Raw genomic sequence first — 24,580 nt, forward strand, 5'->3', positions numbered from 1 at the left:
GCTCCAGCTAGCCTCTGTCTCCTCGTGTGCTCCGCCTCCTGGTTGCAGGTGCTCTCTGGGTCCGACCAGAGGGCCGTACCAATCCTGTACCAGGCCAAGGGTCCATCTTCAGCGCAACAGTTTGCCAAGGCCATGGACTCGGCGGAGTCTTCTGCCTTGCAGGCCATCCCTGGTCTCGCCACTCATGTCCGAAAGCAACAACAGATTTTGGAAGCATTGGTCTCCTCAGTGGAAAAGATGCATTCTCAAATGGAGGAATCTGTCATGTCCAACCCAGGCACACTTGCCCATACCTTGCCCTCACGGGCACCGCTGGCCCTCCCAGCTCTACCCTGATTCAATGGGGATCCTCGCCTCTGTCGAGGCTTCATAAAGCAATGTTATATGCAGTTCTCACTGCAACCCTTGCTTTTTCCCGATGAAGCAAATAAGATTACGTTCATCCTTTCGCATCTTGAAGGGAAGGCCCTGGCATGGGCTTCCCCGCTCTGGGAGCGTTCCGACGCAATTCTTCACCAGCTCCCTCAATTCATCTCCATCTTCCGATGCACCTTCGAGGACCCAGGCCGACAGGTGGTTGCTAGCCACCACCTACTCCACCTCCGTCAAGGCTCGCACTTCAACAACAGCATCAAGAGGTAAAGGTCCTTCGACCTCCTGTCCTACAACTACCCCGTTCGGCGAGTCCTCGGTTGAAGGCCTTACCAGCGGCCCCTCAACCTCCCGAGGAGCCTATGCAGATCAACCGTGGCCGCCTGACTCCAGAGGAATGTCTCTGACGCAGAAAATCTGGTCTCTGCTTATACTGCGGCGGTTCTGGACACCTTCTTCAGACTTGCCCTGTGCGTCCGGGAAACTCCAAGGCCTGAGCCCGGCGGGGGTCCCAAGCTTGGGCACTACAGTTTCTGGCCCTCAACTGTTGCTGCCAATCTCCCTTCTTAGGGAGTCACGTTCATTCGCCACCACTGCCCTCGTGGACACTGGGGCAAGTGGAAATTTCATTATGGAAGAAATCGTCAAGCTCCTTCAGATACCAGTCCAACCACTGGAACCACTACGTATCACCTCAATTCAAGGAGAACCTCTCCCTGATCGGATCACTCACCGTATCATGGTCATTCGCCTCACAGTTGGGACCCTCCATGATGAGGAGATCTCCCTCCTGATCTTGAAACGATCAACACACTCCCATAGTCCTTGGACTTTCTTGGCTTCAGTTACACGAACCCCACTTCAACTGGCAATCCCTGCAACTCATCCAGTGGGGCTCTCGATGTCAAACTGACTGTTTACAGCGTCTCCATCTGTGACAGTTTTAAGTTCTACAACCCTTCCTGGAGTACCTGCTCCATACTCAGAATTTAAAGATGTGTTCTCCAAACAAAATGCCGATATTCTACCTCCACTCTGGAAGTTTAACTTCCAGAGTGGAGGTAGAACTCCTACCTGGAATCATGCCTCCCAAGGGCAGAACCTATCCTCTTTCACTCCCAGAAACCCAAGCAATGTCAACATACATCAAAGAAAATTTGGCCAAAGGATTCATAAGACCCTCTACTTCCCCGGCAGGTACCGGGTTCTTCTTTGTAAAGAAGAAGGATGGCAGTCTAAGACCATCCATAGACTACAGAGGTTTGAACGCAGTAACCCGTAAGGACTGGTACCCACTGCCACTGATCAGTGAACTGTTCGACCACCTACAGGGCGCACAAATCTTTACTAAACTAGATCCACGGGGGGCATATAACCTAGTACAGATTCAACCAGAAGACATCTGGAAAACCGCCTTCAACACAAGAGACAGTCACTGCGAGTACGTAGTAATGCCCTTCAGGCTTTGCAATGCCCCTGCAGTCTTCCAGTGGCTAATGAACGAGATTTTCTGGGATCTTTTGTACTCATTCGTTGTAGTGTATCTGGATGATATATTAATCTTCTCCAAAGACCTGAAATCTCATCGTTCCCATGTTCAAACAGTTCTCCAATGCCTTAGAGACCATCATCTATGCTAAGTTAGAGAAGTGCATTTTTTGAGCAATCCAGTCTCCCATTCCTAGGTTACATCATCTCCAGCCGTGGGTTCACCATGGATCCTGACAAATTCTAGGGTATTCGAGATTGGCCTCAACCAGTGGGTCTCCGAGCCCTACAAAGATTCCTTGGATTCACAAATTACTATCGAAACTTCATTGCCAGTTACTCCACGTTGGCCGCTCCACTCACTGCTATGACAAGGAAGAGATGTGATCTTCAAGTCTGGAGCCCCAAGGCCCAGTCAGCCTTCCAAGCCTTGAAAGAGGCCTTCTATACCGGCCTGTGTCTACGTCACCCGGATCCTAACTGCCCCTTCATAGTCGAAGTAGATGCATCCGCCATTGGAGCAGGAGCGGTATTGAGTCAAAACTCCACCAAGGGAACCCTAGTTCCATGTTCTTTCTATTCACATAAATTCTCCTCCACAGAACAGAATTATACCATAGAGAACCGCGAACTCCTAGCAGTGAAACTTGCCCTCCAGGAATGGCGTCCCTTGCTTGAAGGGTTGCAGCACAAATTCACAATATTCACCAATCATTAAAATCTGGAACACCTAAAAGAGGCCCAATTACTTAACTCAAGAAAAGCCCACTGGGCCCTGTTCTTTGAGCACTTCAACTTTGAGCTCCGCTATTGCCCAGAGGCGAAAAACCTCCGTGCAGATGCACTCTCTCGCTCCGAGCCAGAGGATACACCCGAGACTCCCAGACACATCATTGATCCAGCTTCCATATCAATGGCAGTCACCACCACGGTACCAGCTGGGAAGACAGTGGTCCCCCACCGTCTTCGTGAATGCATGCTCCGTTGTGCTCACGATTCCAAGCTGGCCGGTCACCCCAGCCGAGCCCAGACTCTCAAAATGCTCCAAAGGCACTATTGGTGACCTAGTATGACCAAAGACTCCCGAGAATACGTGGACTCCTGTCCGGTTTGCGCACAGCAAAAACCCCAACTGGCTGCCCATGGGGGCTTCAACCACGGTCAGGTCTCTCCACAGATTTCATCGAGGATCTGTCTCCTTCAAAAGGAAATATGGTAATCTTGGTCATCATTGACCGCTTCTCAAAAATGGTCCACTTCGTCCCCTTACCTGGACTCCCATTGGCTCCAGAGCTAGCTCGACTCTTCTTAACCTATGTATTTTGTTTACATGGTCTACCACAAGAAATTGTCTCCAATCATGGCCCTCAATTTGCCACTAAATATTGGAAGTCTCTCTGTAAAAAGTTCAATATTATGTTAAGTTTAACATCAGCCTATCATCTGCAAGCCAATGGCCAGGCCGAGAGGACTAATCGCTCTTTGAAAACCTTCCTGCGATCCTATGTCAACGACCAGCAAGATGACTGGGCCGACCTACTGCCATGGGCAGAACTATCCCATAACACCTCTGCCATGGAAGTTTCACCCTTTTCCGTAGTCTTTGGCCGTCAACTGCGCCTAGCCCTGCCGGTTCCACTCAATGTACCCTCACCTGCAGCCCAATCTACAGCACAAACCATATGCCAGCTCTGGAACCAGGTAAAGGATCAGCTCTGCCAAGCAGCTGACCAGGCCAAGCGCATCACAGACACCCATCGTCGGACCGCACCTCAGTTCCTGTCTGGGCAAAAGGTCTAGTTGAGTACCAAACACATCCAACTACGGCTGCCTTCCCAAAGGCTAGCCCCTAAGTTCATCGGCCCATATGGGCAGTCACCTACCAACTGCGACTTCCACCAAGCTTGGGAATCTTCAGCATGTTTCATGAGTCACTCCTTAAGCCCCTCATGCTCTCATGGCCCTCCAGACGTCCACCAGCTCTACCCCAAGTCACCGCCGATCCCAATGTCATCCAGCAGGAAAGGGAGGTCCTCGTCGTCCATCAATGCCGAGGCAGATGGGAGTACCTCCTTGCCTGGGAAGGGTTCGGGGCTGAAGAAAATTTGTGCGAACCATCCCACCATATCTTAGATAAAGACCTATTGAGAGCCTTCCACCAGGATCACCCTGACCGAGAAGGGGGAGGCCTAGAGGGAGGGGTACTGTTGCGTGCCCCGTCCATACTAGGCCTGCGCCCAGGCCTGCTCACCTTGCTCCTGCACTAGCGGGTCCCGGGCCGTCCTCTCCCGCTGCCGCTGCCAGCACCACCCATCCGCGGTGTTCCACGGCGGCATCTCCTAAGCCCTCCACATCGGGCCTAGCTCCTCACCGGGGCACAGCGTCCTCTCCAGCACCGGCCCCGCCCCTAGGCACGTGCGGACCGCCCGGCTCTTTAAAGGGCCAAGGGCAGGAAACAGCTCCGCGGCACAGCCTGATGACGTCACCTGATCTTAGTATAAAAGCGAGGCCGTGTCCCCCAGGACCTCGCCTTGGCAATTGGTTCGACACTGTGGTGCAGTAAGCTTGCCTATCCTGTGTTCCAAGTGTCTCCTTCCTCAGCGTCTCCTTGTTCCAGCGTCTTCTTGTTCCAGCATTCCCTTGTTCCTGAGTTTCCGTGTGTTCCTGTATCCTTATTCAGGTAGCACCTGCTCGGACTGATCTCTGGTACTGACCTCTGCCTGCCTGACCATTCTCTTCGTCTGCTGCCTGGAACCGACTCTAGCTTGCCGTGACTACGCTTGGACTAACCTTGGTATTTGACCCCTGCTTTGGCTGACCACTTCTGGACTGATACTCTGGCTCTGACCCTTGCGCTTCACTGGGACACTCTCTTCTGGCCTACTGTGGCTACCAGAATAACCTGCTTGGAATCCACCCGCAGCCTTCATCTGACTAGACCCACAGGCGCTGCCTGCCTTGCCCGGAGAACCTTCCTGAACTGGTACCTCCCTGAGGTCTCTGGAGCTTCCAGTTCGGGTCTGGTCTATTCTCTCTGCATCAGCCACGCACTCTTGCTCGTGGTGGGCACACCCTTCCACTACCTCTCCGGGAGACCATCTGAGGCCCACCTAAGTCCAGGCGGTCCAGGTACCCAAGGGCTCAACCTGTGGAAATCCCAGACTGTTATTGGCAAAGCTCCAGCTGTTGTGAACTCGCAGACAGGTCCCCTACCTCTCTCGGCCAGTCGGGCCGCTGATGCTGTTCCCTCTAGCGCGGCACGGGAGCCACGTTCTCTTGCCCTGCACGGCAGGGCCGAGTGCAGGGCACCTTCCCTCGTGGCCGGGACCGCCGCTGCTGCTCCGGTGCGCTCCGATGCGGCTGGAGCCACTCCTGCTTCCTTCCTGGGGTCCTCGCAGGCAAGGAAACCGTCCTTGCTGGTGCCAGGGTCTTCAGCCGGCAGGGAAGCCGGCAGGGAAGCCCGAGTACTTGCCCATCAGGGAAGCCGTTCCTGCCGGTGCCTGCAGCTTCCTGCTCTTCCTGCAGCCTGCCATCTCTCCACCTTCATGGCAGGGCTATCCCGCTGCCTGCCTTGCTTCCTCGGGCCTTCCACATGGCTGAGGATGTCACCAGCTTCCTGCTCTTCTCCTCCAGCTTCCTAAGGCATGGGTGAGCGCCTCTTTCCTGCTCTTCTAGGGCCAGCTAGGTGTGGCCTCCTGCTAGCTCCTCCCTGGGCGTTGTCCTCTTCAGCCCTACAAAAGGGCCTAGCGTTCATTCCAGCATTGCCTTTGCAAGGAATTAGTGGCTCCTGGATGTTCCTGTCCTTCGCTCCATGAGTCTTCTCTGTTCCAGCTCTTCTTCAAGGTCCTGTGTTCCTTGTTTCCTGTTGGAGCTCCATGTCTCGTCTTGAAGTCCGTAATCCATTCCTGATGTCCTTGTTCCAGTCCAGATGTCCGTCTTCCGCTTCTGATGTTCATGATCCAGTCCTGATGTCCGTCTTCTGTTCCTGATGTCTGTGATCCAGTCCCGATGTCCTGAACCCCTGGTTCCTCATCACCACCTTTCCTGGCGTGCCATGTCGTGGTCCGCGACCCAGTCCCACGGGTGGGTTGAGTAGGGCGTTTCATGGTACAATGCCTTCTTCACTACTGCAGCTCAAGCCTCCGGAGAGAATCCCTTGTTTGAAGCCAAGCCGTGTCTTGGTCCCGAATCCCTTCCTTGAAGCTAAGCTATGTCTTGGTCCTGAATCCCTTGCTTGAAGCCAAGTCGTATCTTGGTCCTGTGTCTTGAACTTTGCTCGCCCTCGGATACCTTGTGCCTGCACAGTTCATGACTAAGAGTCTGTTTGAACCTGCTCCGTTGCAGCATGGTCCGTGACCAGCCACAGGCGGCTGTGTAGGGCGCACCTCGGTGCAGGCCTTTTCAGTATCTTCGCCATGTTCCAGTATCAGCTTCCATTATCTCTCCTAGAGTCTACTTCCAGTCCAGCATGGTCCGCAACCAGTCCCACGGGTGGACTGTGTAGGGCACGCTGCATTGCAATCTCAACCCAGAACTTTGCTTGACTCTCCTGAATACCTTGAACCTAGCTTGAGTCTTCTGAATACCTTGTGCATCCACGTACCTTGTTCCTGTGTCTCGTCTGTACATCCAAGTATCTCGTTCCTGAGTCTTCATCTGAATCTCCATGTTCTGGTCTTCGTTGCCCTGGCCTCCATCCGGCCTGCCGCCTCTTGCCGTTACCCAGCGGCAGGTCTGAAAGGGCTTGGAATGGTCGGAGGACTGTTCATAAGACCACCATTGCGTTGATGGTCTTCCTGAAGCGTGCAGGTCCGGGGGAGGGTCAGTATCTTCAGTCATCTGTCTTCAGTCCAGCCTTGCTCCTGTCCAGCCCATGCTCGGGCATGCCTCGCCTGCCACGGCACCTCTTCGGAGTTCCTCTGGGGTCGAGCCATGGTCCAAGAACACACATCCCACTGGTAAGTGGAACCGCTCTCCTACCACTTCCTAACAGATTGCGAAGGCCTTTGAGCTTTCCCATGCTCAAGGCCTCCATCTCCATAACGCCAGCTAGCCTCTGTCTCCTCTGGGTAAATGTAACATCAGGACTTGCTAGAGACATAAAGTTCCTGGATGTAATAAATGATTGTTTCATGGAGCAATTGGTTCAGGAACCAACAAGAGAGGGAGCTATTTTAGATTTAATTCTTAGTGGAACGCAAGATTTGGTGAGAGAAGTAACGGTGGTGGGGCCACTTGGCAACAGTGATCATAACATGATCAAATTTAAACTAATAACTGGAAGGGGGACAATAAGTAAATCTGCAGCTCTAACACTAAATTTTAAAAAGGGAAACTTTGATAAAATGAGGAAAATAGTTAGAAAAAAACTGAAAGGTGCAGTTGCAAAGGTTAAAAGTGTTCAATAGGCATGGACATTGTTTAAAAATACAATCCTAGAGGCGCAGTCCATATGTATTCCGCGCATTAAGAAAGGTGGAAGGAAGGCAAAACAATTACCGTCATGGTTAAAAGGTGAGGTGAAAGAGGCTATTTTAACCAAAAAAACATCCTTCAAAAATTGGAAGAAGGATCCATCTGAAGAAAATAGGATAAAACATAAGCATTGTCAAGCTAAGTGTAAAACATTGATAAGACAGGCGAAGAGAGAATTTGAAATGAAATTGGCCATAGAGGCAAAAACTCATAATAAAAACTTTTTAAAATATATCCAAAGCAAGAAACCTGTGAGTCAGTTGGACCATTAGATGACAGAGGGGTTAAAGGGGCTCTTAGGGAAGATAAGGCCATTGCAGAAAGACTAAATGAATTCTTTGCCTCCGTGTTTACTAATGAGGATGTTGGAGAGATACCAGTTCCAGAGATGGTTTTCAGGGGTGATGAGTCAGACGAACTGAACGAAATCACTGTGAACCTGGAAGATGTAGTAGGCCAGATTGACAAACTAAAGAGTAGCAAATCACCTGGACTGGATGGTATGCATCCTAGGGTTCTGAAGGAACTAAAAAATGAAATTTCTGATCTATTAGTTAAAATTTGTAACCTATCATTAAAATCATCCATTGTACCTGAAGACTGGAGGGTGGCCAATGTAACCCCAATATTTAAAAAAGGCTCCAGGGGCGATCCGGGTAACTATAGACCAGTGAGCCTGACTTCAGTGCCGGGAAAAATAGTGGAAACTATTCTCAAGATCAAAATCGTAGAGCATATAGAAAGACATGATTTAATGGAACATAGTCAATATGGATTTACCCAAGGGAAGTCTTGCCTAACAAATCTGCTTCATTTTTTTGAAGGGGTTAATAAACATGTGGATAAAGGTTAACCGGTAGATGTAGTGTATTTGGATTTTCAGAAGGCGTTTGACAAAGTCCCTAATGAGAGGCTTCTACGAAAACTAAAAAGTCATGGGATAGGAGGTGATGTCCTTTCGTGGATTACAAGCTGGTTAAAAGACAGGAAACAGAGAGTAGGATTAAATGGTCAATTTTCTCAGTGGAAAAGGGTAAACAGTGGAGTGCCTCAGGGATCTGTACTTGGACCGGTGCTTTTCAATATATATATAAATGATCTGGAAAGGAATACGACGAGTGAAGTTATCAAATTTGCGGATGATACAAAATTATTCAGAGTAGTTAAATCACAAGTAGACTGTGATACATTACAGGAGGACCTTGCAAGACTTGAAGATTGGGCAGCCAAATGGCAGATGAAATTTAATGTGGACAAGTGCAAGGTGTTGCATATAGGGAAAAATAACCCTTGCTGTAGTTACACGATGTTAGGTTCCATATTAGGAGCTACCACCCAGGAAAAAGATCTAGGCATCATAGTGGATAATACTTTAAAATCGTCGGCTCAGTGTGCTGCAGCAGTCAAAAAAGCAAATAGAATGTTATGAATTATTAAGAAGGGAATGGTTAATAGAACGGAAAATGTCATAATGCCTCTATGTCGCTCCATGGTGAGACCACACCTTGAATACTGTGTACAATTCTGGTCGCCGCATCTCAAAAAAGATATAGTTGCGATGGAGAAGGTACAAAGAAGGGCAACCAAAATGATAAAGGTGATGGAACAGCTTCCCTATGAGGAAAGGCTGAAGAGGTTAGGGCTGTTCAGCTTGGAGAAGAGACGGCTGAGGGGGGATATGATAGAGGTCTTTAAGACCATGAGAGGTCTTGAACAAGTAGATGTGACTCGGTTATTTTCACTTTCGAATAACAGAAGGACTAGGGGGCATTCCATGAAGTTAGCAAGCAGCACATTTAAGACTAATCGGAGAAAATTCTTTTTCACTCAACACACAATAAAGCTCTGGAATTTGTTGCCAGAAGATGTGTTTAGTGCAGTTAGTGTAGCTGGGTTCAAAAAAGGTTTGGATAAGTTCTTGGAGGAGAAGTCCATTAATGGCTATTAATCAATTTTACTTAGGGAATAGCCACTGCTATTAATTTATTTATATGAGCAGCCCTTGCTGCTCATATAAATAAATAAATAAATAAATAAAATATTCATTCTGCGTTTTCAGATAAGGTGCTCTAGCTGTGAAATGGCTTCTCAATACAACCTTCAGGCACTCGTGTCTGGAGTTTCATTAGTTGCAAGATAGGACTGGATATTGTCCTGGATTTGTCCGAGAAAATCTTCATCTGTAAGCAGACTATCATTTAACTTCCCAATATAACTGCTCTTTGTCATAGTTATGAAAATGCATTAGAATCCATGTAGGGGCATGGTCAGACCATGTTATGGGTTCAATGTCTATTAATTAAACTTTTATCTACTAGCAATAGGACTATCCTAGAGTAGGATTTATGGGGACAAGAATAATAAGAATAATTCCTGGATCTTGGGAAACGTGAAGGCCAGACATCTATCAAGTTAGCTTGAGATAGAAGCTCTTTTAGACTATTGACCACCCTGTGAGTCAATAGAATGGCCTGAAGAGTTATCTAAAGCTGGGTTTAAAGTAACATTAAAATCTCCCCCAGTAATTAAGGATCCTATTGCTTTTTGCCTCAGCATAGCACCTAAAGATTGGAAAAAGGGGCCTTGCTGAGAGTTAGGAGCATAAACTGAAACTAAAGTATAAAACTCCTTCTCCACCTTAATTACCAAAATGAGAAATCTGCCCTCAGGATCTTCATAACAGCTCTGAAATTCATATAGAAAGTCTTTATGAATAAGAATACCCACACTCGTATATTTAGCGGTTTTTGAACATGCTGCCCAATATTGTGAGGGAAAGGCAATAGATCGCATCAGATGATCAAATCGGGTCTTTAAATGTGTTTCTTGTATCATGGCTATTGATACTTGTAAATGGCACAAATCATTGAAAACGATTCGCCATTTCCTCATGTAATAATATATTTGAGAGGTAGAGGGAGCATAAAGTTGATGATGCCTGAGATATCAGCTCAGTTTGCCTGTTGTGTGAAGGAGCACCCAAACTAGGCAACCAACAGTCTCAATGACATAATTTCCTCCTCTTCAATTTGCAATTTAACAGTGCCTTACACATTACTTAAATTTATTATATATGGCTGGAATGTACGATAGCAAAAACAGCGTCAGATTCACCATATCACGTGTATCACTTGTATTGCATTTCGTGAGACATGTGATGTTGGAGCTACCTTTATTACGAAAAAGTGGATTGCCGAAAATTAGGTTAAAGCGAAAACCAGGTTCAGAGGACATGGGGCAAGACTGCCGATGAATGTTTTATGGAATTTGGTAATGATCAACCGCTAAAATTGTTTCAAGAAAACCAAAAATTTATTGAATATTCCAGCAACAAGCAGAAAAAAAAACTGTTACCAGGTGGCACGAACAATTTTGGATGAGAGGAGGAAAAATGTTGATAGAGGAACAGTTTATCGTTATTGAGTCAGGGCTGATATCCAGGCATTTCATGATATTTCAAAACCACTGAAAAATGGAACCCATATCCAAGACAGGCTATGGTTATGAAATTGGGATGAAGTGGATTTCCTTCATTTAGCACCTTCTGACAAATTTTCATTTGGTCAGTTCAAAAAAACAAATTTTAAAAATGATCAAGTTTGGTCAAAATGTTTGAATGAAATTAGTGACGAGGAGCATTATCCCCAAATTGTCAGAAACCCTGCTTACATTGGTCTTTTTATCATGTTCACAGCGAAGAAAATGTGGGTAATCAAAGAACATGGGGAATCTTGGAATGGCACCTATTTCGGAATACGATTTTAGACAAAAATGTTATCCCATTTTTGAGTGATCTAGAACATTTTGGGTAGTAGGCAAAGCTATTTTTGTCCATGATAAGGCACCATGCATGCGAGCCAACACCACACAACAGCTGCTTAAAGAAAATTGTATTGATTTTTGGGGGGTAATGACGTTTGGCCATGGAACTCTCCAGACTTGAATGCTGCCGAAAACATTAGTGCCATTATTAAGGATGAGATGGAGAGTTTAATGTTGACGGAAAGTGGTCAGGGATGTTATTCCACTGAAACTTTGCATCAAAATTTGGAATTGGTTTTATTAAATTTGGAAAATGATACCTATTTATTTAAAAATTTGTTGTGTTCATACCCCACTTGTTTTAAAGCTGTTTTGGCAGAGGGGGCGCTGTTCGCCGCGAGAAGAGATGGCTGATCATGTTTGAGGCTCCAGCCCTACCTCCTACCCGAACAACAAATTTGCCTCGAAAAACTTCAATAAACCTGATTTCAAGCATAACACCGGCTCGGGCACAAATCGCAGACAAAATTAAAACCGACAAAGTGTGCTGCTCGCTGCAGGATGAGAGTACTGCAAGTAAGTGCAGGTCCGGTCCTGTTCTCGCTCCAGCCTCCATTCTCGCCACGGGAAAATAACAGCTAGCCTCCCGACATAGGCTAGCCTGGAAAGGAGTTTTGAATAAATACATACAGCACAAAATTAAATAAAACCCAAGAAAGCCGATTACCATGGGACGAGCAAGCTGCCAGCGCTCGAAGTTCCTGCACTGCCTGCTTCCGGGCCGACATTCTAACCGCGAGAAAAACTTTAACCAGCACAAACTTTAAAGGCAAAAATTAGAACATTGTTGAGATTCCTATTTTCTCCAAACAATTTCTGCCGCACTATCAGGTTGTGCAGAAGTGGGTGATTCAAAATTTAACAAAAAGCGGCAGCGTGACTTGCGGAGCATCAGGTGAGCTGAGAGAGATTTCCGCCCAGGCACAGCCTTCTCCCTGGCAGCCATTTTAGCAGCGCAAAACATAGCAGGGGTACAGGAACGGGGCGGAAAAAAAAAGATTGTCGGAACCTCGCCACAGTCTGCCTTGAGTGAGAGCCGCTATTTTAAAGGGGACTTTCAATATTAACTATCCAATCTTAAAAGGAAACAAAAAGAACAAATATCTACAACTTTAAACCTGGTGAGGTATTCCCTGCAGTCCAGAAGCGCTGCCACCGTTGTGAGACCTTCTCAGCGGCTCCCCCAAGAGCTACCATCCTCTCTTTGCAGCAAAATTCCAATGGGAATTTTAAAATTAAACATATACTTTAATTAATCAGGAGGAGATCACGTGATACACTGACAGGAGAGGATGTGATCTCCTGTCGCTGAGCCCAAGCCCTCGCTATCCCACCACATCTGATCACCGGGACCTCCCTCTCTTCAGCGGTGTCGATCGAGAAATTTACTGTTCTCTATTGGTGGCCCGCTTGACCCCTGTTGGCGGCCAGGGCAGGAAAGAAAGACAAAGATAAGGACCGGAGCGCGACAAGGCCCGAACGCCCGACATGACGCCGGAAGAAGCGGGCAGCATGGCAGATTTAAACACCGCTGCCCAAAGCTCCCTGACCGATCTGACTGCGGCGGTTTTAGCCGTGATCTCTCCCAGAACTCCAGAAAATTTCAGCCCAGCTGCAGGAAAATAAATTCCGGCATGGCAACATTTGAACGCCGCTTTTCGGAGCTTGAAACATGTGTCTCGGATAATCAAGATGGCCTCCATAAGGCTCAGACAGACATCGGGAGATTTCGGTGCTATTGCCAATATAACTTTCAAACTGCTAATGTCACAATATTAAGGTGGGGTGGGGGGTGCGAGGGCTGGGCACTGTATTGAAGTGATCTCGCCTGCTATCATTAGGACAGCGGGAAGGGGGGGTAAAATGAATGAGAATGGGGGGGGGGTGAGATTGTTGGGGGGGGGAAGGGGGGAGGGAGTTCAAAAAAGGGGGAAAAGAAAAGAGCAAGGGACGGCTCCATAAGCTCCACTAGTAACTTACTACACTGGTTTGCTCAGACAACATCTTATAGTGAACAAGAGGGGGGGGGGGGCTCAGCTGGGAGGCCCACTCCTCATCACAGAATTCTTTATACTGTCTTGTTACATATCATCAGATCTTGATCATGAGTAATTGCAATACTAACATTTTTTTCATGGAATGTGGGGGGAATCAATTTCTTCCCATTTAAAAGATCTAAGATATTGCAGGTTCTTGGCAAAAAGTCAGCAGATATCACATTTCTGCAGGAGACTCATCTGATGGAATTGAACATGGTAAACTGAGTCAAAGATGGGTGGGCTCTGTACATTTTTCCTCTGCTAGTACTAGGTCTGCTGGGGTAGCTATATTGATCAGAGTTCTTTCCTATTCAAATTTTGAAAGAAATAAAAGACCCGAGAGGTAGATTTTTGATTTTGGAGAATTAATTTCACCGGGTACCTCTCATCTTGTGTAATATTTATGCCCCAAATGTGTACAATCCTTCATTCTTCCAAGAACTACATGCTTTACTTCTCCTTATATAGATAATACATTACTTGTGGGGGGTGATTTCAATGCTGTTAAAGATCCAGCTTGGAACAGATCTTCCTCAGCCAAGGACAGGGGGGGTACCAAGTAAAGGGCTTCCCTTCTTAGAGAAAACACTGCATTTAGTTGATGTATGGCGCACATTGCACCCTCTTGAGCGGGATTTCACACATCTCTCTAGGGCTCACGCTACACAATCCAGATTGGACTATTTTTTTACTAAGTTCCAACAGTTTCTTTAGGATAGTGGATGCACAGATAGGGGATATTGTCATTTCTGACCATGTCCCCATCAAGTTGGAACTAACCAATCCCCTGGTTAAAACAAGCTGAATTTCAATGGCGATACCCTTATTACTTAGCGACGACACCATGTTTCAGAACTACTTGAGGGATAAATGGAAGGACTTTGAGGCCTTGAACATACAACACAAAGATGATCCCATTTTATTCTGGAATACTGCTAAGGCAGTACTCAGAGGAGATATTATTTCCTATGTGGCGTATCGTAAGAAATCTTTAGATAAACTATTGACCCTGAGTGTTCAACTTCAGAGGGCTAAACAGGATTTAATCCTTAGCAATTCCACCATACATTGAGAGAAATTTTTGTCTCTGCAAACAGCCATTAACTCACTTACACATCAACGTGCTAAGAAGAGCCTTCTTTATTATCAGCATAAATTATTTCAATTTGGACAGAAATCTGGCAGAATGATGGCCAATTTAATTAAATCCTCCAGAGGGTCCCGTTATATACATGCGGTTAAGTCACCTCAGAACCGTATAGTTACTGACACGGAGAAAATTAAGAGAACCTTCCACATTTATTACTCCACTCTCTATCAATCCGAGGGTTGGGATGTGGATAAATGGGAAGCCTTTGCTGACCGAATCCGACTTCCTTCGTTAACATTAGAATTCAGTCATTATCTAAATGAACCCATAACGGTGGAGGAGGTGGACCAAATCATTCATAATTTACGTAAATTGAAAGCACCGGGGCCTGATGGGTATAGTGCTGAATTCTTTCAATGTCTTGCAAGCCCCATCACCAAGCTACTTCTTAAAGTATTTAATTTGTTAATTGACAGGGGTGGATTTTCAGAGGGTGAGAATCAGGCCTATGTGACAATACTGCATAAGCCTAGAAGGCGCCCCTTGTTGCCATCATCCTATAGGCCTATCTCGCTGTTAAATGTAGACCACAAAATCCTCGCTAAGTTTTGGCTGATTCATTTGGGCATATTCTTGCCTTCTCTGATCCAGCCTGGTCAGGTGGGATTTGTTAAACAACGCCATGTGGTATGAAATATTCACCAAGTAGCAATAGCAATTGGCCCTTTGTAATAGAATACAGGATCCCTATTTGGTGGTTAGCCTGGATGCAGAGAAGGCATTTGACAGGGTTGAGTGGGTTATATGTTTCATGTGTTGCAATTAATGGGCTTTGGGGGTTCATTTTATCGCGCTATAGAACTTTTATATAGTTGCCCAGGTGCTCGCATACGGATGAACGGGGGGCTCACTGATTCTTTCTTGGTTGAATGGGGAACCAGGCAAGGCTGCCCGCTTTCGTCAATGCTCTTCCTTTTGACTCTCGAACTGTTTTTGCTTGCTATTCAAGCCAATCCGGTCATAAGGGGTATTCAGTTCCAATGTGGAAGGACAAGAGAAACTATTAAGTACGCGGCTTTTGCCGACGATATTTTGTTATTCCTTACCGCTCCACATCGGTCCTTATCTGCCCTCCTAGATCTTTTATACGAATATGAAACGTTTTCGGGTATGAGAATTAACTGGGATAAATCTGAAGCACTGGCCTGCCTGGCGACCCTTCGAGATCATTGGGGAGACCTTTCCTTTAAAATGGGCTCTGGTTTCCTTTCGATACTTGGGTATTAATTTGACTACTGAACTCCAGGACCTATATACGTGTAATATATCTCCGTTAATGCAAATTACTCAAGATAAATTACAGACCTGGCGAGATTTGCCCTATCGATCGCGGGGAGGGTCAACTTGTTTAAAATGGTTCTATTGCCGAAATGGCCTTTATGTGTTCAGAACTTTCCTTTTTGGTTAAAGCCTTGTGATATCTCACGGTTGGAACGTCTGCTACGGAAATTTATTTGGAAGATAAGAAAGCCAAATACCATTGAGATGGTTGCAACTTCCCTGGTTAAGGGTGGAATGGGGATACCCGACCTTCAACGTTATACTATAGCAGCTAACCTTCGTTTATCGGGGCTGGCTTTGAGGAAATCTTCCTCTGTTAATATGATTGCAGAACACACTCTGATATCTCCACTAGCAAATGGATTATGTTCTTATGAACTTGATGCAGGACTTTCTACTACTCAGCCAAACATCCGCTCATTTTACCCCTCAGAAAAAAACCTGGCTTTTTCTCACTAAATCTTGGGTACCCCTAGAGTTTGCCTTTACTCTCCTCTATCCAAGGAATCAGATTTTCTCCTGGTTCCACATCGACATGTTTTCGGATATGGAGGGACAAAGGCATTATATATTTAGGGCCATGTGTTGGACAATACGGGCTCCATTCTCACCTTTGAATCCATGCAGGAGCTGTATGGGCTATCCCCATTACATATGTTTGGATATATGCAAATTCGTCACTATATCATGTCTAGAAGACTGTCCCTGCAGCATTGGGTAGCATTTACTACTTAAATGAGTTACTGCAATGGATCATTCCCGGAGTCCTACCCTCTCGGTTATTACAAGCGGATAAAACGCTAGTCTCCTTTGGAGACTTATAAGGTGTCCGCAAAGCGCTGGAGGACGAGAAGGGGGTCTTCCTGATGACTCCTTCAGTGTTCTCATCCAGTATACAAAGTGTACATCCTGTTACCGGGAATATGTACTATAGAGAAATGCAGTTAAAATTCCTACGAAGGGCCTATGTCTCTCCCCAAATTGCTTTCCATGCTGGTTTACAGACCAGTGTTTGTGCTGCCAGATGTCTGTGGGAAATATGTCACATGTCGTTTGGGCTTGCCCATCTATCCAATCCTTTTGGCATTTAATTATGGGTTATATGGGAAAACTGATTGGACTTAGCCTCCCATTTTCACCTTAATTATGGCTGTTTCATTGTGTTACCCGATTTTTGGTGAAGGATGCGGTCCAGCGAAATCTTCTTAAAAAGGCCGGACTAGTAGGGAAAAAAGTTATCCTTCTATATTGGCGGAAGATAGATCAGCCCTCGTTCTGGATTTGGCGCAGCCTCTTTCATCGATTAATGCACATGGAGCACTTGACTTCCCGCACTTCACCCAAACAATGTCGTACTTTTTTACAGATTTGGGACCATTACCTGCAGTCGCTACCCCACAGAGCTCACAGCTTGGTACTCAATGATTAAGGAAATGGATCTTGGTACGTCTGTCTGGAATCTGAACTGCTACACATGTTGCGAAGGCATTGGACTTATGGAGTTCGGAACTTCAGAGAAGGGGGGAGGGAGAGGGTTTTCAGGGGAGGGAGTGGGCGGGGGGTTGGGGAAGCTGACTTAGGGGTACAGGGAAGCATTGAGTCATCTTGAAAATAAGGACGCATGTTGGAAATTGGTTTGAGTTGCCATTGGTATTGTAACGTTTTTATGTACTGCTGCCAACTATGTTTCTATGGTTCTCCTATACAGCACTTAATAAACTATTTGAACATAAAGCTGTTCTGCAAACTAACAGTGGGGACACCAACAATTAATTATATGTTGTTTTATTCCGTTTTGAATGCTGATTAAAATGGTGTGTTACATGCTTCTATCAGATTTCTGGCTGCTGCTACAATGGGAGTGGCAAAGATTATGCAACACCTGATATGCTACTGCATGGACTATCTGAAAATTGCTCTCTTTGAAGGTAAGTTTCAAAAGCATTTCCATGGGTTAAACAGTGTTTTCCCTGCAGAAATGGGCTTTTAAAAATTTCCCATTTGATGCATGGGTAACCTTATGCACATATTTCCTGTTTGCACGTATGTTTATCTGCAGTAAGCAGAGGTGTTCCTGGGGGTGGAGTTGGAGAGGTGTTTGCACTTACATGCATACTTTGGGATTTTAAAAAGTATGGAAGTAATTTTAAGAGGAGTTACACATATAAATGTAACATACTACCATAACAATTTTTTCAAAAGCCTTTTATGTGCATAAAGTACACTTACACATGAATATCCTATGGACAATTCAATGGAATATACTGTAGCAATTCTCAAAAGTCCACTTACATGGGTAAAATGCATTTACACAGATCCAAGATGGCCGCCACAGGGTGAACACTGAAACGAGTTAGCTCCGCGTTTTTCTGACTTTCTTACCTTGCTATTATTTCTTTGAGAATAATTCTTCAGACATGCCTCATACTAAACATAAAGCAAGGGTAAGGGAGGTTTTGGCCTCGACTCCTGAACCATTTCTTCTTCGCCAAACGCGGATCGACAAAACGTTTCAAGGTTTGCAGCTTGAGCCGGTGAGGGCAGCCGCTGGCTTTGATGGTATAGAGCGGATGCCACAAGCCCTGGCTGAAGAGATTTCTCTTAGTCCCGGCCTGCCTACAACTCCCTCTCTCTCCTGCAAACCCCCGATATTCGGGGATTTGGGTCAACTGCAAGAAACCGCGCCAAACCTGCTCACTTTAACATCGGAAGAACCCCAGAGAAGCGGCATAGATTTGATGCCGGCTTCGGTGAGCCTAAGAGGTACAGGCTCCAGGGGATCTGAGTCAGGAGTGGAACAAGTGGAACGAGATGAGGAAGGCCTTAACAAGAGAGGAGAAGAAGAAGGGATCTGCGTAGTATTAAAACATCCATTGACTGCTCCGGATAAGGTAACATCTGAAGAAATATGGAAAGCTTTAACTGTTATGAACAAAGCAATAGTTGATTTAACAAATACTGTGAAATCGAGTTTAGAGAAATCTAATGGTCTTGAAAAAAGAGTTCAGATAATGGAAACTAAAATTGAAGATTTGGATAAAGATATTAACAACATAAAAGAGGTACAGGTGAATCTTATAAAGTCAGATTCATATGTAAATGGAAAATTGGATTTTTTGGAAAACCAAATGCGAAGAGATAACTTAAGAATTCTTAACTTCCCGAAAACAAAATGGATGCCTCTAAAAGAATTGATTAAGAGTTTATGAACATTTTGGCATACCCAGAAGAAAATCTACCCTCAGTGACGAGGTATTATTACACCCCAGGAAAGAAAGTTGAAGATAGAGCGCTTTTGGAACAAAAATTGAAAGAGAAAGATAAAAGCAATTCTCCTGATAATTTGACTGATTTTATAGAAAAATCTTTCGAGGCTAAGATAGAGGAGCGTGCAACTGTTTTTCTGTCTTTTCAACATACTATGGACAGAGATGAAGTATTGAGAAGATCTTTTAAAAACCAAGCATTGTTATTTTACGGTTTCCAAGTAAGAGTATTTCCCGACATCACTAGAAGAACTCAAGAAAAAAGAAAAGCTTTCTTGAATTTAAGAAGTGAAGTGATATCTAGAGGAGCAAAATTCAATTTGAAATACCCATGTCGTTGTATCTTGGTATATAATAATAATAGATATATATTCACTGAATTAGACCAACTACGCTCCTACCTGGACTCTCACTCTGGATAGGTTAAGAAGGGTAGACAGATTAAAAGTAATAACTGCAAATAACTCTGTGACCATATATATTAGATATGTAAAAAATTTCCTATTATACCGCTTAACTCTTAGGATCTCTCCTTTTTCTTATAACTTAGGAGACAATTATTCTCTAGAATTTATCTAGAAAGATGTGGAATAATTACCAAGAAGTTTTGTTTTCATATTGTCTTCCTTTTTTCCTTTGTAAAATGTTTCAATTGTAATTTGAAATAAATGCAGAAATAAAAAATTTAAAAAAAAAAAAAAGCATTTACACATGTAAATTCCAAATTTTAAGCGTATAAATGCCCTATGTGCGCAAATTTTCCTGAAAACTTCTGCGCACATTTTAGCAAGAATAATTCTGTATGGGTAAATTATGCATATAAGACTGTTTGAAAACTGGTATAACTTATGTGCGTATTTGCTGGCTAACTTGTGCACGATGTTACAAAATTACCCCCTTTGTAAGAGACTAATATGACTATCTAAAAATTAGCACACCTCAGGTCTACTAAGCACAACCCCCTGTTCTTTTGCTCCTAGGCCTTGCCTCAATTGACTGTTTTTTGTTGTTTTCAACAATAGTTACTATGATGTGAACAGTCCCACAGGGCAATGGTTTTCAACTGGTGGGTGGCGACCCTTCCTGGTCCCCCATTTGGTCCAGCTGTTCCCCTTTACCCCACCCCAGCAACATGCAAACTCTTCTTCTGCCCGGGCTTGTAATGCTGATGTCCCAGGCAAAACGCGGCATGAGATCTGGAATCAGCGGCACTAGCAACATGGTCTCTTTTTCCTGCTCCCGCGGCCCAGAAGAGGAAGTTGTGTGCAGCTGCCACACGTACAGGAAGAAGAGACCATGGTAATTTACAAGTGCAGGTAACATAGGCCCAGAGCAAAAAGAGGAACAAAGTCAGGTCCCGTGGCCGATAGGACAACTTTCTTGAGACCGCAAGAATTGGAAGAAGAGGAGGCTGCTACTGCTGCCGTCAGTTATTCTTCGGTGGAGGTAGAGTGAGAGAGAAAGAATGAGTGAGTATGTGTGTTTGACACAGCAGTGTAATTGAGAGCCTGTATAAGTGTGTGATTGAGAACCTGTATGGTTGTGTGAGAGAGAGAGAGAGCATGTGTGTAACTGTGTGACTGAGAGCCTGTGTGTGAGAGACAGCATCTATGTGTGTGTGTATGTGAGAGAACATGTGTGTATGTGATAGAGAACCTGTGTGTATGTCTGTGTGTGATTGACATTTATGTGTGAGAGAGACAGCATGTATATAAGTGTGTGATGAAGAGCCTATATATGTGAGAGGGTATGTGTATGTATAAGATGAGAGAGCAAATGTGTCTGTGTGTGATTGAGAGCCTGTGTAGGTGAGAGAGAGCATGTGAGTATGTGACTGAGAGCCTGTGTGTAAGTGAGAGAAAGAGCATATGTGTAAATGACAGCCTATGGGGCGGATTTTCAGAGCCCTGCTCGCGTACATCCGCCCAAAACCGGGCGGATTTACGCGAGCAGGGCCCTGCGCGCCGGTAAGCCTATTTTACATAGGCCTACCGGCGCGCGCAGAACCCCGGGACTCGCGTAAGTCCCGGGGTTTTCGGAGGGGGCGTGTCGGGGGGCGTGTCGGGGGCGGGCCCGAACCGCGCGGCGTTTTCGGGGCGTGTCGGGAGCGTTCCGGGGGCGGGCCCGGGGGCGTGGCTACGGCCCGGGGCGGCCCGGGGGCGTGGCCGCGCCCTCCGGCCCCGCCCCCAGGTCGCGTCCCGGCGCGCAGGAGGCCCGCTGACGCGCGGGGATTTACGCCTCCCTCCGGGAGGCGTAAATCCCCCGACAAAGGTAAGGGGGGGGTTTAGACAGGGCCGGGCGGGTGGGTTAGGTAGGGGAAGGGAGGGGAAGGTGGGGGAGGGCAAAGGAAAGTTCCCTCCGAGGCCGCTCCGATTTCAGAGCGGCCTTGGAGGGAATGGGGGTAGGCTGCGCGGCTCGGCGCGCGCCGGCTATACAAAATCCATAGCCTTGCGCGCGCCGATCCAGGTTTTTAGCAGATAAGCGCGGCTCCGCGCGTATCTACTAAAATCCAGCGTACTTTTGTTTGCGCCTGGAGCGCAAACAAAAGTAGGCTATTCGCGCTCCTTTTAAAATCCGCCCCTATGTGTATAAGCGAGAGAAAGAGAGAAGCATATATGTAAGTGTGTGCTTGAGAGCCTTTGTGTGTGTAAGTGTGTGATTGCGAACCTGTGTAGTATGTGTGAGAGAGAGAGCATGTGTGTAATTGTGTGACTGAGAGCATGTGTGTGTGTATGTATGAGAGAGAGAGACTGTGTGTGTATGTGTGTGTTTGTGTGAGATCGAGAGCCTTTGTGTGTGATTGACATCCTTTGTGTGAGAGAAAAACAGCATGTATGTACGTGTGTGATTAAAAGCCTGTATGTGTAAGTGAGAGAGAGAGTATGTGTATGTATGTTTAAGAGCCTGTGTGTATAAGTAAGAGAGAGAGAGAGAGCATGTGTGCTGTGTGTGACTGAGGGCCTGTTTAGGTGAGAGAAAGCATGTGAGTATGTGACTGAAAGCCTGTGTGTAAGTGAGAGAAAGAGAGAGAACATGTTCGTAAGTCTGTGAATGAGAACCTATGTGTGTAAGCATGTATGTAAGTGTGTGAGTGAGAGCAGTGTGAGAGAACTTGTGTGTGACAGAGAGAGGAGAAAGTTGCAAGCAAACCATCCCTCCTCCTGCTAATTCAAAACAATCTCAGGACACTTGGATATCAAACGTTCCCACATATGGAGAGCAAAGCATTTTTTTATCCTTATTATTTTTTATTATTTGGTCTTTGTGTCTACTGTTTTGAAATATTTTAGTGGTGTCTGAAATTTTTTTATTTCAGTTTTTAATTATTGGATATTCCATTCATCAGCTGTTTTGAAATAATCTGTTCTTTTTGTTAGTATGGTTTTGCTGCTATTAATTTTAAATTTCTTGATTTGTTTTATGAGGACTGGTGATGTTTCTCTTTTTCCTTTCTTACACAGCATACAGTCTCTCTGCCTTGTTGCGGTTTTCAGTTTAGTTTTTGTCTGCATGCTTCTAGTTATGCTTTATGGTCTATTTATTCTTTGTTAGGTGAGGGTCAGCACGTGATTCAGGTGAGGTTGTCTGCTGGGGTGTAGTTTCTGTGTAGGGCTGTATAGCAGCCTGGCTTGTTCTGTTTTCCTAATAGGAGGTGTATTGGTGTCTTAAGGCCTGGTGTAATATTTTCAATGTTGCCTTTTCTTAGGTAAGGTGGTTACCGTTTGAGTGCTGGAAGTTGGTGGCTGTTTTGGTACGGGAGGTTTACTATTTATGCAATTTCTCTTCAGACAGAGTACTTATCTTTCCCTTCTGTCGCTCTTAACAATAAAAATAATACTGCACCTTTATTTTTTATTTCCACCATGAATTGTAATGAGCAATGTGTCACACATGTGAGTGTGGTCTGTCAGGTGTGTCACGATGGGAAAAAGGTTGAGAACCACTGCCCTGGGAGTTACACTGAGACTGCATCAACCCCATTCCTTTGCTGCTTGCTTCCCACCATCAGCACTTCCTACCCCTTCAGTTGTTGCGTCTCGGTCTCCAGGACTTTAATGCTGCTGTGGGAAGCTACAGGCTGGTGTTGCAGAGAGAGAAGCTGGCAGAGGCATTGGGCCCCAGGAATGGTCTGGAGACAGCACACAAGGTTTTGAGCCAGGATGATGGGATCCCTGAAGACACCCTATAGGACAATACAAGGCACGTGGAAGTAAAGAATAGCGAGCAATGTCTGTGCAAGACCCTCTAAGCTGTACATAGCTGTACATAATCTCTCCACTATCCCAACACTCAGTGTGTGACCCCCAGCAAGTTACTTAACTTCCCTCTGATCAGATGCAAAATAAAAGTACTTACTGGCAAAGACAATGTAACCCTTCAAGAGCTCCAGTACACCAGAAGGGCCAGTATTGGTACCATAATTGCTATCTTAATCTTTACACATAATACAATGGGAAAGGCATGGAATAATAGTAGTCCACCTGACCTGTGCTGATTTTATAAATTGTTCTACTATCGTGTACTATCCTTACAAGAAAACCTCTGTCAACAAGCAGGGCTGAATTAGCCATGATACATGGATGATGTCATCTGACAGCACCAAACAGACCCTTCTCTTTTAGTTCATAGAGCTTTTGCTCTATTGAGCATGGGTAGGAGTTGCCTCATGAACCATTCAGTCTTTTTTCATCCAAGTACCAGTAGGGACATGTATTGTATATTTCTGGTTTTCTTTCAGTGATATCACTTATAATCTTTAATTTTTCTAAATTTGTCTCTTATTACATTGCCTTGCTGTCTTAGCAGCCCCCCAAATTTCAATTTTTATTGCAAAATGTCCAGCACTGAGAAGCCCACAATCAATGGCTTGAAAGACTGCGTACATGGTAGGAAAATGTCCATTACTGATAAACTCTCAGAAGTCCAGAACTTGGAGATGGAAAGCTGCGCAAGTCTCTGAGGAGCCTCTTCTAACTCGCTGGGTGCCGAGCTGAGCAGGAGCTCCTTGAGAAAGCCTCCTCCATCGGTGGAGCAGACCTGGAGCTCCTCCACTCTGTCAGGGCCAAGTAAGCACCATTCTCAGGCATTAGAAAGCCCTTTATGTACATCATGGGGCTTGGGGCCTAGTAAAAAGAAGCACCATTCCTCAGAGCTGGCAGCACAACCGGCACTGAAGAAGGATCAATCCTCATCACCAGTGATGCAGTCAACGCATATAGCACTAACGCCATCAACTGGCACTTTGAGCCCTGGCACCGTTGATGCATTGAACTCCAGCACTGTCCACACTTCCAGTCCTGGTGCCACCAACACATTGAGACCCAGCACTGTAAATTCATCAAGTCCCAAAGTCATTGATGCATCAGGCCCCAGCACCATCAATGCATTGAGCCCTGATACCAATGACACTTCCCCTTTGATACCTTGGGTCTTGGAGCAAGGATCCTCACTGTTGACGCACCAAGCCTCGGTGCTACTGATGCAACTTTTCATCAAATCACCAGTCCCTTCAATGCACTCAGGGGATGGGAAGTGGGAGAGAAATACGATCAATTTACCTTCTCCTGTTTCAAGGGTGATTTCCTCATTGAAGTTGCTGAAGCACAGCATAGATCTTGACACACCAGATCCCATCAGCTCTGTGGTGCCCTTAATTTCCAGTTGGCCCCTAGGTCAAATTCTGCAAA

At 45.7% G+C, this 24,580-nt stretch overlaps 1 protein-coding gene across 1 annotated transcript in view; it reads right to left on the reverse strand.

Annotated features, from left to right (window-relative positions):
* LOC115098229 (colorectal mutant cancer protein-like) overlaps positions 1 to 23,181 on the reverse strand; it is a 46,521-nt gene extending 23,340 nt beyond the window's left edge. The window contains exon 1 of the mRNA XM_029614686.1: positions 22,913 to 23,181. The gene's annotated coding sequence lies outside the window, so the exon portion shown is untranslated. The remainder of the gene's footprint in view (positions 1 to 22,912) is intronic.
* Positions 23,182 to 24,580: the final 1,399 nt, after the last annotated feature.

Source organism: Rhinatrema bivittatum, chromosome 8, assembly GCF_901001135.1.
Source record: "Rhinatrema bivittatum chromosome 8, aRhiBiv1.1, whole genome shotgun sequence".
Taxonomy (NCBI): domain Eukaryota; kingdom Metazoa; phylum Chordata; class Amphibia; order Gymnophiona; family Rhinatrematidae; genus Rhinatrema; species Rhinatrema bivittatum.